Source organism: Lemur catta, chromosome 8 (genome assembly GCF_020740605.2).
Source record: "Lemur catta isolate mLemCat1 chromosome 8, mLemCat1.pri, whole genome shotgun sequence".
NCBI classification, from domain to species: domain Eukaryota; kingdom Metazoa; phylum Chordata; class Mammalia; order Primates; family Lemuridae; genus Lemur; species Lemur catta.
In genome coordinates, this window is record NC_059135.1 from 59,074,368 (window position 1) to 59,093,909 (window position 19,542).

General features: G+C 40.3%; 1 protein-coding gene across 4 annotated transcripts in view; it reads left to right on the top strand.

The window, feature by feature from the left end:
• Window positions 1-2,681: 2,681 nt before the first annotated feature.
• Window positions 2,682-19,542, top strand: part of GALNT3 (polypeptide N-acetylgalactosaminyltransferase 3) — a 45,843-nt gene continuing 28,982 nt past the window's right edge. Inside the window, exon 1 of one of the 4 annotated variants that reach the window (XM_045559367.1) lies at window positions 2,682-2,910. The gene's annotated coding sequence lies outside the window, so the exon portion shown is untranslated. Of the gene's footprint in view, window positions 2,911-18,244; window positions 18,319-19,542 lie in introns of those variants that run through there. The other 3 variants (XM_045559364.1, XM_045559366.1, XM_045559365.1) reach the window with 3 other exon arrangements.

The following is a 19,542-nucleotide window of genomic DNA, read 5'->3' on the forward strand; positions in this document are numbered from 1 at the left end:
TTGCCCTGGATTAGTTCTCCCTACTGTTGGGTTAAACCATTCTTTGGACCTGTAATTTGCTCAAGACACTGTGCATATTGCTTTTTTTTTTGCCCCCATGGTATTTGGTGGATCAATTTACTCATTTAACAGATATGTATTGAGTACCTATTAAGTACCAGGTACTGGTCTTCGCATTAATTCAAATTGTAACAGAAATTATTAAAGAGTGAATATTGTTTCAAAACCATATAAATGAACATTTTGTGGCTGGTCCTGTGTGTGTATATGTGTGTGTGTGTGTGTATGTGTATGTATGTGTGTGTGTATGTATATATATATATATATATATATATATATATATACATATATATGGAGAGAGAGAGAGAGAGAGAGAGAGGAAGGGAGGGTGTGTACTTTTTTCTTGTCTTTCCTGTGTAACAACTGCCAAAGTTTCTATCTTAACTGCTATTATGTGCCAAACATGTGCTATTAAAATTAGCTTGTTTTAGAGAAGCATGTCTAAACTAGGCTCCTGGGTTTTACTTTATGATGAAATGCTAATTTTTCCTTCATAGAAGATTCTTTATTTCATAATTTTGAATACAATGGTACTTTCAGAATTGTGCATCTTATTAGATTTGGGGGCATTAAACATTTCAGCATAATAATTTTTCCTGGGCCTGCAGCATTTTGATCTTATTGTGAAGTAGAAAAACCCTTATTAATTTTAAGGCTTTGCTTTAAGAATGATATGAAATAGTACAACTAATGTTGTTATGAAATAGTACAGTTTGAGCATCCCTGATCTAAAGATCCAGAATCTGAACTGCTCCGAAATTCAAAACTTTCTGAGTGTCAACGTGACAAGTGGAAAATTCCACACATAATTTGTTCCATATATAAAATTATTAAAAATATTGTATAAAATTACCTTCAGGCTATGTGTATAAGGTGTATATGAAGCATAAATTTTGTTTTAGACTTGGGTCTTATCCCCAAGATATCTCATTATATATATATGAATATTCTAAAATCTGGAAAAAAATTCAAAATCCAAAACACTTTTGGTTCCAAGCATTTCCAACAAGGGATACTCAACCTGTACAAGTAATGCCAGACTCAGAAATACCACTTCCTTCTTTAAATTATCTGTCTCCATTGTAAAACTGACAGTCAATTTTTAGTAACACCTGGTCATTTTTATATTTCTCTGTTCTCTTTTTCACTCCTCAGACAGCATTTTGGTCCTATATCCTTGCTCTCTCTTTTTATAGGTCTGCCCTGGCTTCTCATTTCAGTTGTTATTTAATGTTACTAGTCTTGCTGTCAATGTATCCCAGTCTTTGGATTCCAGATTGCTATTCTATATCCATCTGCTCTGTCCTGATTGTCAAGTGAAAATTGTTGCTCTCCGCCTGATGGGACATCAAAACTCTGACAATCTTTGGCTCTTGCCTCATTTAGAGATGGGTGGTGTATGACAAAGGATACAGACTTTTTGGTTGTACATTTAGTGTATCTCCCCAAATTTCCAAAGACTAACCACTACCTCCATTTAGAGGCAAACAGCAAAGAAAGTTGCAGGACTGACAAAAAGAGAAGGGAATTTGGGGAGTTAGTGTTTTCAGTTCTGTACTTAAGGACAAACATTACCAAGTTAGTGCGGTAATATATACAAGTATCTCCTGAACTGTTTTTTTTGGGGGGGGACCTTAAAATTGCTTGTGGGTACTGATATTAAAATGTTACAAACACATAAAGTTTCCTTTATGTTTGCAAAAAATCCACAATATACAAAATGAACAAAGAATTACCTAACGCCTTAAACCTAATTCATAGTGTCATAGTGTCATAGTATAAAATAGTACTACAGATGCCAAAATCAATGTCTTAAGATTAGCCAAGTACTAAAGGTACACTTGTTCATACTGCACTAACCAGTATTTCAAACCTTATTTTTAGGTCACACATAACACTAATAAACCAGTAAATAAGCACCATAAGAGTATGGGGTCAAAATGTAGGAGGAAGGCCACAGCTAAACTTTATAGGAAAACCTGCCACCATATAATTAAAGATGCCACCAAAAAGTTTTTAGCTATTTTTCTATTGATATTCCTATGTACTTTTGAGATGGAGCCAAATAAATGAGTTCACAGAAAGGTATAAAGGCCATTTTAAGTCCCAGTCTTGGGTGCGTCAGTGTTTGCCTTAACAGCAGAAAGAAGGCTGAAACAGAAAGTTGTGAATACCACAAAAGGAAAAAATAGTGTTTAAATTTTTTTTTTCTGTTAAAAAATAACGGCAAACATCCACCATCTTCCTGGAGTGTGCGTTCTCACCTTCCAGGATAGATATTGAGCTTTTAAACAAACCTACAGGAGAAGCAGGCCCTCTCTAGGAAACCACAACCTTTCCCCAAACAAGGACAGCGAGGTTCTTTCTATTGTCGCTGTTTTCCCTTCTCATGGGGAATTGGTTTGCCTTTCGATAGCCGCCCAGCAAGGGGGGTGCGCGCCAGATCGGCGAGGCTCTGCCAAATCCCAGGGACTCTCCCTTGGAAGCCAGAGGCTCCTCCTTTGGACGTGAGGCGCCCCTACCAGAGTCCCCGCTTACAGAAACGGAAACCACTAGCTGCGCTGAAGTCAGTCAAGTGATGAAATCAAGACTACATAGGAAGGAAGCTCACCAACCTAACTGGTGACAGAAGCTGCTGAACTCTGCCCGAGGAAACCACACGAGCCAACAGTTGCTGCACTCGTGAAGTGGTCCTCGGGGGCGCTGAGTCTCTCAGTCTCCGGGCAGTGCACCCCTACTTTATTTTGGCGCACCGAAGAGGAAGCGAAGCGTGTGAAGGGAATCTAGATCTTCTGGCTCCCCGGGGACCCAGACTGTGTGTTCTGCATACAAGGTGACCACCGCCCCCAGGTCGGTGTGGGCTTCCTCAGACGCGGACGGGCAGGGAGGCACGACTCCGCGCGGAGCACCAGCCCCGCCGCCCGCGGAGAGAGGCCGCGCGGCCGGGACGCTGGGCCGGGACGGCGCCCCTCCCCGGCGCGCGGCGCGGGCTTCTCACCTGGAGCGCGCAGGTAGGGCTTGGGCGGGGCTGGAGGCGGGCGCGCACGCGCGGGACCGGGCCGCGCCCCTGCCGACGTCGCCGGCTGCAGCTCACCTGGGAGACCCAAAGAGGAAGCCGCGCTTGGGTTCGGCCTCTCCTGGCAACGCGGGAGGCCCAGCGGGAAGGCAGGAGGCGGCGGCGGAGGAGGAGCTTGACTGAGCGGCAACTGTAGCGACAGCAACCAGAGTCGCCGCCGCCACCACCTGCACCTGGCGCCGGGCGCAAGTCCAGTGCCCGCCCGGCCGCCGCTTCCCGCCGCCCTGCCCAGCCCAGCCCACCTGCCAGGTAAGCAGGCGGGCCGGCGGCGGGGGACCGGGAAGCCCTGGGCTGCGTCGGAGGGGGAGCTAGGACAGCCGCGGAGGTGCACGTTTCGGGGAGAGGGCTACAGTCCCGGTGGCCGGTTGGAGACGGTCTCGAGAGCAGTGTTTCAGTTGACCCCGGGAAGAGGCCAAAAGGGGCGCCCCGGTGGTAGCCCGGTCATCCCTCTTGCCCGCGGTGCTCCCTGCCAGTCTCTGGAGGGTGGCCTCAAAGGAGCCAGACCGGGACCAAAGCCCTGGTGTCCCCGGACTTGTCTCTCGGAGAGTCGCAGAGTGGGGCCCAAAGGGGGTTGGCCAGGCGCAAGGTGGCAGCGTTTTCACTCGAGCTAGCAGGTTGCCTGTCTCCTCCCACCCCTCCGCCGGAGAGGGCCATCCTGCGACAGGGAAGGGCATGGCTCTGCCAGACAACTTTCCCGGCCGGACCCCAGACAGCTCTAGGCTGGAAACCGCGGCCGCCGAGCCATTTAAACGGTTTCCGAGTGGTCTGGAAAGCACTCTGTGGTCGGGACGCGGTCATCTCTCTGTGTCGACTCCACACTTTTCCGGGTGCGCTCCCCTAGCCAGAGCTGCACCCACTTTCCGGTTTGATCGGGAAGAGTTCTTTTCTTCGTGGCAGGAGGAAATCCAACTGCCACGCACCAACCCACACCATCTCCTTGGAGGACCTGTTGACTTAAGGACCTGTATATCGCAGCTATGGTTTGCCTGTGGCATATGACTCAAAGGTTCAAAAAAACATTGTTTCAGGATCCTGCCACGTCTGAACTTGGGTGTGCCAGGCCCAAATTCCTCTCCCTGCCTAATTAGGCTTTTCTGAAGCCTAAGAATTGAGGGTAGAACTGGCACTTACCTTCAGACTTTTATTTCCTTCTTTCTCAAACTCATCAAAGAACTATTTCTGTTTTTAGAACCCCGTCGAGTTACCAGTTTTTCTAATTTTTAGAAAATGTTATTAAGCTAACATAACTTACTATGGAAGTTACACTACATAATGAAGACATTTACACTGAAATTCTGTGGTTAAAAAAATCAGAATTACTACACTTTAACCTGAGAATTTCTGCTTATGGGAAAATCTGTCGCTTCTTTTATTGTATAAATTTTTCTTTGAGTTTGTGGCTAAAATACATGACATTGAAGTCACATGCTACAATAAGTTTTTTTTTTTAATTTAACTTTTAATATCTGAACTATGAAGTCTAGCATGTTATTTTAAACATTCTGAGCAGTTTTAATTGTACCAAGCATCTTTCTTTTTATATTGGCTTAACCATTTTAACATAGACATTTCTGATAATAAATAGCAATTCCCTTCTCTAGATTTGTTTAGTTCTACCTTTGCTAATTTTTAAAATATATTTTAAATTGCACATTTAACTTGAAATGCCTTAGGCAACACCTACAGTTTTTTGTAAAAGGTGCAATTAAAAGCTAAAAGCCAATCTCAGCATAACAGGACGTAATTATTAATTTAACTCAAGCTTCTCTGCTTTTCTCAAAAGATCCTCACCTGCCCTTTTACACTTGTTTCCATACAGAGAAATAAATATGCCAAATAGTGTTTAAATATTAGATATAGGAGTTCCTGAATTTTGAATATTAATCTTCATTGGTTAGTGGGCACACACGTTATCTCTAGGAAGAAATGTAACATGTTTTCATTAGCTAGAGTAACAGTATGCCCTAGTTAATCTATCTGTAAAATAGGAAAATTAATACTTCCCTTGATTAAGATAACAAGGCCTTAAAATCAGGAATATTCTCTAGCCCTAGGATTCTGGGATGGATCCTGTTCTCACTTCGGAAATTCAATTAACCTATCTAGTTTGTGATAAACTGAAGCTGAGAGGTATTCTAACTTCAGTTCACCTGAGAGGGCGTTATCATTCCAGTGGTTTGGCTCCTGGCTCCTGTAGCTTACTTTTTACCACCCACATTCTCACTTATCATAAGATATTTATCTTTTTTCTTCATATGGTTTGTAAGGCCTTTGTAATTGCAGAATAGTCGATTGTTCTTTTTCCAGTTCTGATTTACCCTAATTTCTACTTGTCTAAATGATGCCTGACTCCATGGAGACTACTCAGTGAGGCCATCATGTTCTTCCTCTCCTTGTGGAACATGTTTGTATTAAAGATTCCGTATCGTTTGAGATTTTTAATCCTTTCTTGGTATTTCAGAGACAGTTATTTTTTTGAGTTAACACAGACCACGTTATTTCATCTGCTGATCTTTTATTATATTGGCTTAAAATATATTTTATGAGGCAGCAACCCAATGTCTTTCCTCCTTTTGCAACACTTTAGATTTTTGGTTTCAAGCACATTTCCTTAACATCAATGTTTTTTAAGCTTTTTTTGACTGCAATCCTCAGTAAGTAATGTATTCTGTGCCTCAACTCAGTACACTCTAGTGTGACTGTGTATAAATGAAACAAGTTTTACAAAACAATACTTAATCTTATAACATGGATATTCTCCATAATTTTTTTAAATAATGGTCTCAACACATTAGATTGCTTTTATGACTAATGTGCATGAGCCTACAATGTGCAAATAGCACTATCCTATTTACATTTTTTTAAAAGCAGATTTTTCTACAAGTTTACTGTCTGTTTTATACACACACAAACAGGAAAGAAAATCAAACTAGTATTTCATAAAATCACACTGTAATACTAATTAAACATTTATTGCAGGGCTTGAGGCTCTAGGACCTTGGTGCTAGATTCAAATCTTTCAACCATTAGAAATTACATGAAACCTCATTGTACATTATTGTGTTTTCAATGAATTCTCAGCATGCTGTAGTGTATTTGGGAACAGGAGAAACTAGAAGTGTTTTTCTGGAGGGATTTTGATATGGCAACCATTATCAAGTGAAAGTTTGAGAGAGAAAAATAATTCCGTCCAGCTCCATTATAAACTCTAAGTTTTATGACTGAGTTATAGTTCTGGGCAGAGTCTGAAAAAATTATTAGAGAAAACATAGCCCAGTTTATTTGGTTTGTATTCTGTTAATATTTTATATTTTTCTTTTTTATTATGAAACAAATTTAAGAGAAATTATAGAAATCATACCCTCTATCTCCCAAAAAAGACTAGATTGAAACATTAGACTAGATCCCTACATGATTTATAGGTATGTAGCCTTGGAAGCTTTGATTGGATAATTATACCTTCCAGAAAAGCTTTCAGTTTTTACCTGCCTTCACATTCTTGGTGGAAGAAATTTTTCTCCTAAAGAAAATAGTATCGTATTTAATATTTTGTAATGACCGATGCCTGAATCATCTTCAGATATATTCAGTTCTCTGGTCCATAAAGTATAAAAATACATGTGGAATGACAGATCTTTTATAGGTATAAAATCTGGTTGTGAAAGTAGGAGGTATTTTCAATTACCTGTCCAATTATGCATAGTTAGTATCAGAATAATAAGTATTATATAATTTTGGTAAATTTAATACAACTAATGTACTGTCAGTGGCAACATTGAATTCAAACCAATTCCCACAATGGCAAGAGACCAAAGTGCATTAAGTTATGGCAAAGCAAAGACAAGTAAGACTCTGAATTCTAAGTCATTAGTGACTACTAATGACTAGATGAAGATTTCTTGAGTCACTCTCTGAGTCGGGCTCATATTTTTGGCTCTAAATAGCTATATGATTGCCTGCTGGAATTCTTTAAGTTGTCATAATCACTGGAGATTATACATGTGTAAACCAGAACTTTCATCCCATCAAAAAACAAATGAACAAACAACCTGTTTCACTTCCTGTATTCTATCTACAAGTATTAGAACATTTGCCATTCCTTATCTACAATTCCGAAGTCAGCCTCTGAAAACCAAAAAAATATAGCTCATTTGTTAGCAAAACTTAAACTCATTTGGAGCAATGCCTAAGTGTACTGTCAGGAGGCTATCATGTATTCCACTTGGTGGAATGTGTCTTGCTGCAGAAATAGTGCTGTGTTTGATTATGTAATACTGCCCCAGGCCCTGCTAGGGTATACTGTTTTATTGGGTACGTGAACCATATCACCTTTCTAACATGGACAAAATTCTGAATTTTTTTTGTTTTTGTTTTAAGAGACGAGTTCTCTCTATGTTGCCCAGGCTGGCCCTGAACTCCTTGGCTCAAGCGATCCTCCCACCTCAGCCTCCCAAGTAGTTGGGACTATAGGCATGTGCCTGGCAAATTCTGAAATTTGAAACACATTTGGCTTCAGGGATTTGGAGGAATGAACCATAGATCTGTACCACTATCCAGGTGTCATGTCAGAAATCCAGAGGCCATTTTTAACTCTTTTTCTTAACTTTTATGACTACCATCGTATGAATATTTGTGTTCCCCCCAAAATCCGTATGTTGAAATCTAATCCCAGTGTGTTGGTATTAAGAGGTAGAGCCTTTGGGAGGTGATTAGGTCATGAGGACCCTGGCCTTGTGTGCCCTTATGAAAGATTAATGTCCTTATAAATGTGGCCTGAAGAAGCTTGTTAACCTTTTGCCCTTCCTCCATGTGAGGACACATAGAAGGCCATCTATGAGAAATGGCTTCACCAGACCTTAAATCTGCCAGCATCTTGATCTTGGACTTCCCAGCCTCAGGACTGTGTTGTTTATAAAGTACGCAGTCTAAGGTATTTTGTTGTAGCATGGACTAAGACAACAACCATCAGATCACTGAATCTGATTAACATTTGACACTTCTTCCCCCTACCCTCAAATTCCTCTCCCTCTTCCTCTAGGGCACTTCTACTGCCCTAGCTTAGGGTCTTACCAACTCTTGACCAGGGTACTATAGCTACCTCCTACCTGATATCTCAACAGTTAGTCTTGTCATCGTCAAATCTTTCCTCTGGAGGATGAGGGTGAGGATCTTTTAAAAAATGTAAATATTCTCTCCTGAGTAAAATCCTTCGACAACTTTCCATTGCTCACAGGACAGAACCCACAACGCTTAAAGTGGTCCTACAGGATCTGACCCTTGCTTAACTCTGGATTGATAACTCCATAAACCAAAATTTCATATCCCAGCCAGAGACCTCATTGTTTTCTCCTGTGTGCTTTTCTTTTGCACTTCACTCTGCTGAGAGTACTTTCCTTTCTATTTTCACTTTTGCCTATAACTCTTAATGGTTCTTAAGACTCAACGAAGATCTTGGCTCATTTAGGAGGTCTTCCCCGCCCACCCACACCTCCACATACACCTGAGCTGGTTGAGGTGTCCTGTGTTTACTTGAATCCTTTGCTATACACATGTGATATAAGTATAGTCTGCTTTTGCTCCTGTCTGTGTGTATACACATATATATGTACACATATATTTTAGATTATTTACAAAGCATGCAAAATTTCCCTTTCCAGTAAGTTTTTGTGGAAGAAAAATGTTGGAAGAAGAGTGTCACAGGAAGGGAAGAGGCATTGTCAGGCAGTGTAAATTGGTTCGCTTTTGTTAATGGGAAGCAACCAAAGAAATTGAGAGGTAGGAAACTTGTTTCACGGCACTTAGTCTATTTAATTTGGATTGCTGTTATTTCCATCTTATTACTTTGAATTCTGTCTTATTTTTGACCTTTTGGTTCTGTTCCAAGATCTGGGTTTTACCATTTAAAAGGGAAAAGTGAGCTTTGTGATTGAAATGTCTTGTAGCTTTTGTTTATAAATATTCCAAAATTAAGTTCATCACTATGTTGAGCTAAGCGGGGCAGTCTTTACTTAAAGAATATAGGCCGGGCGCGGTGGCTCACGCCTGTAATCCTAGCTCTGGGAGGCCGAGGCGGGTGGATCGCTCGAGGTCAGGAGTTCGAGACCAGCCTGAGCAAGAGTGAGACCCCGTCTCTACCAAAAATAGAAAGAAATTATCTGGCCAACTAAAAATATATATACAAAAAAAAATTAGCCGGGCATGGTGGCTCATGCCTGTAGTCCCAGCTACTAGGGAGGCTGAGGCAGTAGGATCGCTTAAGCCCAGGAGTCTGAGGTTGCTGTGAGCTAGGCTGATGCCACGGCACTCACTCTAGCCTGGGCAACAAAGTGAGACTCTGTCTCAAAAAAAAAAAAAAAAAAAAAAAAAAATAAAATAAAATAAAATAAAAAAAAAAAATACTTAAAGAATATAATTTAGTTAGACCAAAAACCAAACAAACAAACAAACAAACAAAAAAAAGCAAAATAAAATGAGGGAAAATATTCCTTGGTATCAGCTGTCCTCCTTCTATCTCATTAGCTAATCCTTTGTCAAGTTCTGTCAATTTTACCCCCTAAATATTTCTCAAATCCATCCACTTTTATCCATTCCTGTCACTAGCACCATCTCTTGCCTGGACTATTGCCATGGCCCCCTATTTGTCTATCTGAACGCTTTCTGGCTTCTTTCTACCTGGTTCCCCACAGTGCACCCAGAGTGATCATTCAAAACATTTGTTCATGTTTCCCTGTGCTTAAAGTCTTTCATTGCCCTTAGGATAGGCAAACTCCTAAAGGCCTGGTGTGATTTGGCTCCTGTCAAGCACACACCACACATCGTTACTCTGCTCCACTAGCCTTTTTTGTTGCCATGCTCCTTCTGCTTCTAGGTCTTTGTAAGTGTTATTCTCCCTACCTAGAAAGTTCTTCCCTCCCCTTTTGGCCTATCTAGTTAATGCTCACTTTTCAAATTCTAGTTTGAGCTCCTACTTTTTCAGCACTAATAATGTGGAATTTTTCAACTGTCTCACCACCCCCCATCCTTCCGGCCCCCAACTGCAGGTTAGAGTGTGAGGACTGTAGCCTAAAGAAATGAAGTCCTTAGTACCTGGGAGTATTAACTTTTAAAAATTAAAGTTTCCTCATAAAGGAGGAAGACTTTAATGCATGGCCCACATTTAAAAAATTAGATTTTAGTTATTAATGCCTTTATGTTTTTATCAAGTAATAACAGCTCACATTTATTGTCATAATCATTGGTCCTTATTTACTGTTTCACTATTGAGCACTTATGTGTCAGGCATGTTATTTTAAGCAATTTACATGAATTAACTTATTTAATCTTCAAAGCAACCCTATGAGGCCCATACTATTTTTCTCCCTATTTTAGAGATAGAAAAATTGAGTAATTTACTTCCATCTACAATGTTAGCAAAATATCAGAGCCAAGATTTAAATCCAAACAGCATGATTCCAAATCCTGTACTGTCGGCCTTCTGTTTCCATGGGTTCTGCATCTGCAAATTCAACTAACCTTGGATTGGAAATATGCAGGGGAAAAAATACAATAATAAAGAATGATATAAATAAAAAGCAGTACAGTATAACAATGTAAATGCTACATAAATTTACATTGTAGTAGGTATTATAAGTAATCTAGAGATGATTTAAAGTATCCAGGAGGATGTGCATAGGTTATATGCAAATACTATGTCGTTTTATGTAAGGGACTTGAGCATCCTCAAATTTTGGTATCCAAGGGGGTTTGGGAACCAATCCCCTGCTGGTATCAAGGGACGACTGTACGTCAACTTATATGTAAGTAAAATTAAATATGAATATTAAAAGACTTAACAACAACAATAAAAATCCAGTCAACTCGGCCTCTCCCCTCTTTTCTTCCTAGTCCTGCTACCTAAAAGCAACCACTTTCACTTCTTTTAAATCTTTCTTCCAGTACTTATCTTTTGAAATAATACACTTATACTGCTGTTTCTTAATGTATCAATATGTGGCATTATCTACTGACTAATGGTAAATACATGTTTAGCTCTTTAACACACACACACCTCTGCTCCCTCTTCCCTGACCTCCCAATATAGTTCTCACATTCTTTTGTTTACATCTTGGTATATATTTATTATGATTATGTAAATATTGTTTACTACTGAGCCAAGCCAAGCATATTAGAAGTATGATTTCTTGTAGAATTTTTTTTTAATCCGGGAGTTAATTATTAACTCATTTAAGAAAAACAATTTGCTTAGCTTTTCAATATATCAGTTGGAGTACTTCTCACATCTTCTCAGTTTGATTTTCCACATAGTCTAACATAGCAGATTTATTATTCCCTTCCTGGGGCTATCTGTCCCTTTTGTCCCAATTTGGACTGTTACTCTCTAGGCTTGCTCCATAGCTGCTGTTTGGGATTTCTTTGTTGAAATCTCTGATGGAATCTCTCTTCCTTAGATACTATGACTTTTGTTATTTATTCATTCCCTCATTTGGATGGAACACATTCTCTACGAGGTTCCTGAGAAATGGTGCATGGAATTAAGACATTTGAGATATTGCATGTCTAAAAATCTTTATTCTGCCTTCATGCATTTTCCTTTCTGTTTTGTTTAGTTTTTAAAATTTGTTAGTAGTAGCTCTATTCATGGGGTTCACAGTTTTCAAAAGTTAGGAAGTGTATATAGTAAGTCTTTCTTCCACTATTGCCTTCTGACACTCTCTGGAGGTAACCAATACTATTTTTTACATATATAAAAACAAGATGTATGTATTTTCCCTCTTTTAGAAATACAAATTAATCTTGCTCCCCCAGTTAACTACATTGTGGAGATCATTTCATATTAGCATATAAATTAGCTTTGTTTTTTTTTATTCTGCATAATATTTCATCACTGTTCTATTATAATTTATTTAATTCCCTATTGGTAGAGTTGTAGGTTTTTCAACCTTTTGATATTAAAATGATATGTTAGTGTGCAAGTCTACAGGTGTGTCATTTCACTTGGTATTAGCATATCTATGAGATACATTTTTAGAAGTTATCCTCACGTCTGATGGATACTTTGATAGAGACTGGAGTAGTATGAGACCTTACAAGCTTGATGGTTCTGAGTCAAGTGGGGTAAGGGAAAAAGGGGAAAATTCCTGGTGGTAAAGACCTGATGGCAGAGTGGGCTCATTTCTGGAGGACAATAATACAGACAGGGTTTCTAATACAAATTATTGGATTTGTTGTTGTTGTTGTTTTATTTGAGCTTCTTGATCCTGTCCTTTGATTTTTAAGGTATGACCCCTCATTTTGAACGGGACAAGACTTGTTTCTGTTGTTACCTCAGTCTCTTTCATGTACTCCTTACCCTCTGTCAACATCTCCATTGGTGTTCACTGGCCTCTTGTCCCTTATTTTTGAGTTCCAGGTCCACCACTGCAGATAATCTAGAACAGAGAGCACTGCATTAGCTAGGACCTTTCAACAAGTAGAGAACACATCCTTAATACACCTCACAACTTAGCAACCTCCCCAGCTTCCACACTGATTCATTTGCTAAGTTCAACTGATTCTACCTTCCAAATTTCTTTCTAAGCCTCTATATCCCTTCTACTCATCTCTTGCCTGGATTACTTTTAATAGTCTCCTAATTGCCTCCAGCCTCCTCTCTGGTTTTCCTACCTCACAAATCCATATTCAGCACAGCATCAAAGATAATCTTTCTGAATTTCAGTTCTGATTAGGTCATCACCTTGCTTAAAATTCATCAGGGCCTCTCCCCTTCACTTAAAGAATTAAGTGTCAATCCCACAGAATTAGGTACCCCTCCCTTACTTATTTGGAGTTTAGCATTCAGCGTATGTTTAACAGGCCTCACTGCATATGGTAATTGACTATGGTCCTGAGGAAAATTACCCTACTTGAGACCAGCTGTTGAAAGAAGAATTAAAGTTTAGGCTGAGACTAGTTTGTTTCCAACTGAAATTTGTATTTTAAAGGAGGCTTTTCATACCTTACCCCTGAGAAGTGGCTAATGCAGGAATTTCAGGTGGTAGCTGGAGAAGTGGAGGGCTACTGTGTGCTTCAAATTAAGCATATATATATATATATCCTAATCTTAAAGGTAGACACTGATTTTATGTATTATCAAAAAAATGGTTATGGGTGATTAGTGAAGATTTCATTTTATTGTTTTATATCTGGAGAGGTTGCAGCTAATGGGGAAGGGAAAAGTGTGGGGAAATTTATAAATGTTGAGATTGAAGTCTTTTAGAATTTCTAGAGCAGAGGTTGGCAACCTACAACCCTTGGGCCAAATTTGGTCCACAATCTGTTTTTAAAAATAAAGTCTAATTGGAACACAGCTATGCTCATTCATTTATGTATTGTCTTTTTTTTTTTTTTTCGTGGTACAACAATAGGATTCAGTAGTTGCAATAGAGACCATATGGCCTGCAAAGCAAAAACACATTTACTGTCTGGTCCTTCATGGAAAGTTTGATGACGTTTTTTCTACAGGGTAATGGAAGCTGAGAGCTGGAGAATGAGGATCTACTAAATAAGTCGTGGATAAACCTGTAGAAGGGTGAATGCGAAGTAATGGCAATCGAGCAAGCAATCTTAACTCCTTTGCTCGCCCACTTCCCCAGCCCTTAATACTCTTGGGGCTTCGAAGGGAGAATGAGTAGAAGGAAATTGCCTACTACTTGTAAAGTTTTGGACTTCTTCAAAAAAGGAATGTTTGATTGGATTTGTTGAGTGCAACCTGCATGCCCATCCTCCAACTACATTCCCTAAAAAGGCCCAGTAGATACTCCATTCACTAAAGCTGTTAAGAAATACATTAGTCAGAAGAGCTCCTGCACCCATGACAATTCTGTGCCTGCTCTCCTTTGTAGACCATTGAAATTGGCTCCCTGATTTCAGTGGAGTTGATGGAATCACATAGTAGCAAAAGCCAAGTGACATTAAGCACTAAAGCACCGAAGACAAAGTAGGTATCTCTTCCATAGTGGAAAGCAAGGACAGAGAGGTATCAGAATACATTGGCTGAAATAGTGATAGCTGAAATGATAGCTGAAATAATGTCTTTGGCATATGCCTAGTGGTAGTTAATAAATGAAATAGATGGGGAGTACTACAGTGTCATTTCATCTATACAACAGGAAAAACTCTAGGTCTGGTAGCCAAAAAGTTGATTTTAGTTGCTATAGATGAGAGTCATGGCATCTCACCCAGTTTCTGCAGCCATTTACTAGATACTATGCTTTGGGGAAAAAGAAATACTCAGACCTTTCATACTAATTCCTAGGGACCCAAAATATTGTGGCCTACCAGTCAAAGGGGCTTTACAGTGGTCATATAACAGATGGAGTCTTAGGTCTGGTCAGACTCACGTTGGGCCTAGGTGGTCAGCAGATCTACCCTGTGCTTACGTTCGCAGTTCCTTAATGTATAATTGGAATAGACATTCTGGATAATTGACTCTGTTAACCATGGAGTGAGAACCATGTGATAGGAGAGCTGAGTGGAAGACTTTACAACTTCTCCTCCCTTCGAAGATAGCAAATCAGAAGTAATACTATAGCCCTGAGAGAATTGTTGGCATTGATGCCACCATCGAGGATTTGAAATAAGACTTTTGATATCTATCACATCCCCATTTAACTCCTGTATTTGGCCTGGGCAGCAGTTGGATGGATCTTAGAGAATGACTGTAAACTATCATAAACTCGATCACTGGGTAACTCCCAAGGTAGTTGCTAACTCAGATGTACCATTTTTATCAAAACACACAGCCCCTGGCATTTTAGTATGTAGCTATGGACTAAGTTAATATATTTTCCCGCCAATTTATAAGGACCACCAAAAACAATTTGTTTTCATCTAGCAAGACCAACCATACACCTTCACAGCCTTGCCTCAGACCTAGGTCAATTTTTCTGTCCTGCAAATCTTTGTCATGCTAACGTTCCACAAATTTTCACACTAGTCCATTACATTGATGATATTATGTTGATTGTATCTGATGAGCAGAAAGTAGCAAGTATTTCAGATGTCTTAGTAAAGCATATGAGAACTAGAGGGTGATAAGTCAACCACCAAAATTCAAAGGCCCAGCATTTTTGTAACATTTCTGGGCACTACCCTTGATAGTCCTTTTTTGATTTTGAAAACAACATACAGCACATGTGAATATGCCACTTCAGCCCATCTACAGACTAACTCATAAAGCTACGAGTTTTGAATGATGGTCAAAACAAAAGAAAGTTATGCAGCAAGTCCAAGACACATCACAAGCTGTACTACCATTTTGGCTGTATGAACTAGCAAATCCAACGATTTTCTTAGTGTCTGGCAAAGAGGCATGCTCTGGCTTTCCTCTAGAAAGTACCAATAGCAGAATCACAGTGAAGAGCTCCAGAATTTTGAAGTAAATATTAATATAGTCCTCCTTCAGATAACTATTTACCCTTTGATAAACAGCTTTTGGTGTTCTACTAGGTACATACTGAATGCGTAATAAACATGGGGCATCAGATTACCATGTGGACTGAGCTTCCCATCATTAACTGGGTGTAGTATGACCTATGTAACCATAAGGTTGGCCGTGTTCAAAAGCAACATATCATCAAATGAAAATGGTATAGTTGCAAGAGCAAGTGACTCAGACCCTTTCGAAACCAACCGCAGTTGTATTGCCTTGTCTTCTTCAGCACATGCCTATAGATTCTTGGGGATTCCTTTAGTCCAGTGGCTCAAGGAAGAAAACCTTCAAACCTGGTTTAAACATGAGTCTGTGCAATATACTGGTGCCACCCAAGAGTGGACACTGTAGCCCCACCCATGAGTAATCATGAAGGACAGTGGAGAAGGAAAATTCTTCCAGTAGGCAGAAATTTTAACAGTAAATATGGTTGTCCACTATGTCTGGAATGAGAGATGGCAAGAAGTACAGATCTATATTGGTTGATGGCCAGTAGATGATGGTTTGTATTGTCAGGGCCTTGGAAGGAACAGAATTAAAAGATTGGTGACAGGGTAGTTTAAGAAAGAGGTATGTGGAAGGGCCTTTCAAAATGAGCACGCTCTGAAAAAATTTTTATCCCACCTGAACACCCACCAAAAGACATCCACTGCAAAGGAGGCACTTAATAATCAAATGGACAAAATGACACACCCTATGGATGTCACTCGGCCTCTGTCTCCAGCTGTCTCCGTGTCCATTCAGTGGGCCCATGAGTAGTGGCCTTGGTGGCAGGAATGGAGGCTACGTGTATTTGGGTTCAGCAACATGGACTTCCTCTTTCCCAGGTTGACCTGGCCGGCACCAGAGCCCTGTTCCTAATCTGCAGAAACCAACATTGAGCCCCTGGGGAGACCAGCCAGCCCCTGGGTGCCAGATTCATTACACAGGATTTCTTCCATCACTGAGGGGGCAGAGATTTGTGCTCACTAGACTACTAAACACACATCCTGAATAAGAATTTGCGCATCCTGACAGCACCAACATCTGTGGACTCCTAGAATATCCAAGGACAGGGTAAATGCAAAGTAGGTAGTAGAAAGAAGCCATGGATGTTCATTAGGTCCTCACAGCCAATTAGGTAAATGAGGATTACACTTTTTTTTTCTTTGCCTCTTATATTAATATGTATGTGTTTATTTGTATATACTAACACTTTTCTTCTCTCTTTCCCGTTTTCATTTTTTCAAATGTCACATAGAAGCTGTTGGAGATTACAGTTTAGTCTTTAGGTAACAGAATATTTGGGGGGACTGTGGCAGAATTTGAGAAGTAATTCAGGGTCACGGTGTTGGATACAGTGGCCACTGGGACTCTGCATCCCCTTGTTTTTTGAGGATACAGAAGATCTTTACTTGTAAAAACCGTACTTACATCTTGTTAGGCAAAATAAATAGTTGTATTTTTACTGTACAGGAGTTTAAATGTGAGGGAGAAGATACCTGTGGAAGGTGAGTAGTCAAGGGTGGACTATGGTGCTTATCCGTTTATTGTCTCTCAGCTTCAAATGTGCTCTTTTAATTTGCTCTGTAATAATGGAGCTGGGCCTTGTAAATATTGCTCCTTTCCAAGCTGGCATAACGTTAATCCTTGTTAGTAAAAGGGCACCGGAGGGACATTGAAGGTAGAAGAGGCTTCTCTTTTGGTTTCAGTGTTGCTCACTGACCAGGCTTTTTCTGGGCATAGTTTTCCTCCACTGCCCAGTTCCCCATAGGTTTTTCTGATCCCAGGTACCTGCAGGGCACAGCTTTCTCTAGAGCTGACATCCCCTACCCCCTGGACTTTCTCCAGAGCTTGACTTGGGCAGCAGTGGGGTACCCTGGAGCCACAGACACCATCACCTGCTCCTTAGTCTAGGTCATTGCTCCCCAAGCTCTTTCCTCAAACCCACACACAAGATTGGATACCTAGGGAACTGGCCTTTGTCCCAGGCAGCCAGCCCAGAGCCATTTTGGTTTGTGCGGCACATGAAGGTGCACTAGACTCCTGTAGGGGACAGCCTCTTTGACTCCAGATGCCAACAGCACCCAGAAATTTTCTTCAGTACCTAGCTAGTTCCAGGGTTCCACACCCTCTTGAAAATAGCCTCTTCTGGAACTCCCAAGGGCAGATTTCTGGCAAGGCCCACCAGTGAAAGACCTCTGTTCCTTTCTTACCATGTTGCCAAAGCTATGCTATACCCATAGAGGTCTCTGGATCTCAGCCCTGGTCAGGGGCAGGGCGCTCTTTCTTGGTACTTATCTCAGTCCTTGGGGGAGTGGTTGCCCCTTAGACTGTATCTCCCACTCCTGCGTTCTTTAGAATTCTCTTTAACTCTCACTAGCCAATTCCCGGTTACTCCAATCCTCTCTTAATACTAGATTATAATTTTCTCTGTTCAAATTACTATAAATATGTGGTTTCTATCTCCTTACTAATCCAAAAGCCATCAACTATGTTTACGAGGTAAATAGATGGAAAAATGTTTTAAAATGCAGTGCCTCTGCCTAGGGGGAAATTTCAGTTGAGATCCACCAGATCACTCCTCAAAATCCCTCTACTCTCTAGTATTCTATAAATAATCAATATGTATCTTTTATATGTAACGTGAAATTCATTCACAGGTGCAGATATGGCAGGAGAGATGTGGCAAGAGAGAGCATGTGAGCACCTGAGTTTGTGACTCCCCTGACAGGTAGTGTAGCTCTATAATTACTTGTTTGCTTCAAACTCTCAAGGTAGAGTCAGCTGGCCCGCAAGTCAAGATTCTATCAGCCACCTTTCACACTCAGAGATAATGTTAATGGAGATGTTTATCTGACCTGCTGGTAGTTGAGAGGTTGGATGTCAGATCCTTTTTTTTCTCAGTGTTAAAACTTTTGCCTCCCAGTTGCTGGTGGTGAACTCTGCCACTCTGCTTTTTGTTTCATAACCTGCAAATACCTTTGTTTAGAAAGCCATCATACTTTATAACAGTTGCATGTAATTTGTTATCCACTGGTGGCATTTTTCAGCCACCCAGAGCAACTCTTTGCCTTTCGTTGGGATCCTCAAGGTGTGTTTGGTGCTGCTCTGTCTCTATGCACTTTGCTCGACATCAGTGTTTGTCTATTGTTGTACATCCACAAGTCACTTCCTGCTCAGAAGAATTGCTGGCAAGGATGTGAACATGGACTTAAACATAATCAAAACTACCAAGCCACAAGTGGCAAATCACCATGAAGTTTGATTCTGCCAATAAATGCAAGCAGAAATTACTTCCTGCCACTCCTCCATTCCCTAACACTTTCACTAGCAGATGAGGAGCACTTAATAAAACTTCTGCTACACCAAGCACTTAAGTGTTTATTATCAAGACAAGGGTTTGTTTTTTTTTTTTAAATTTAATTTTTTTTTTTTTAAATTCAGTTAGGAAATCCAGAGGATAATATGTGGCAAAGATCCCATGAGTATTAACTCACAATAGCATACTTTTCTTAATCTATATTAGGATTTTAGGATGTAATTTTGTGTTTTCTGGCTTAGTGTGGTTACCCTTAAGTTTTTATAGCATGCTTTAACTCAGTAGCAAGCAAGTTTTATATGCCAATGAGGCTTTGTGCCGATTAAATTCATCTGGAACCAGACTTTAAATCCCTGGAGTTGTGCTAGTTTATTGTCACAAACCCAGAGATGAGAAATGGAAAGAACCACTGTACTCCTATTTTATTAAATGCTACTTTCATGTGCAGTTACAAAGTTCTGCTTGTCACTGCTTTAGAAAATTGCTTCAGCTGGAATTTTACTAACAACTAACATTCCTGTAAAGTGTGCTTTTTCGCCTGTAAGGACAAGCATGATGTTAAAGATGGATCTTATCTTGACATTTTCCCTCCTCAATCTACATTTAAACAAGATCCCCAGGTGATTCTTAGTCACT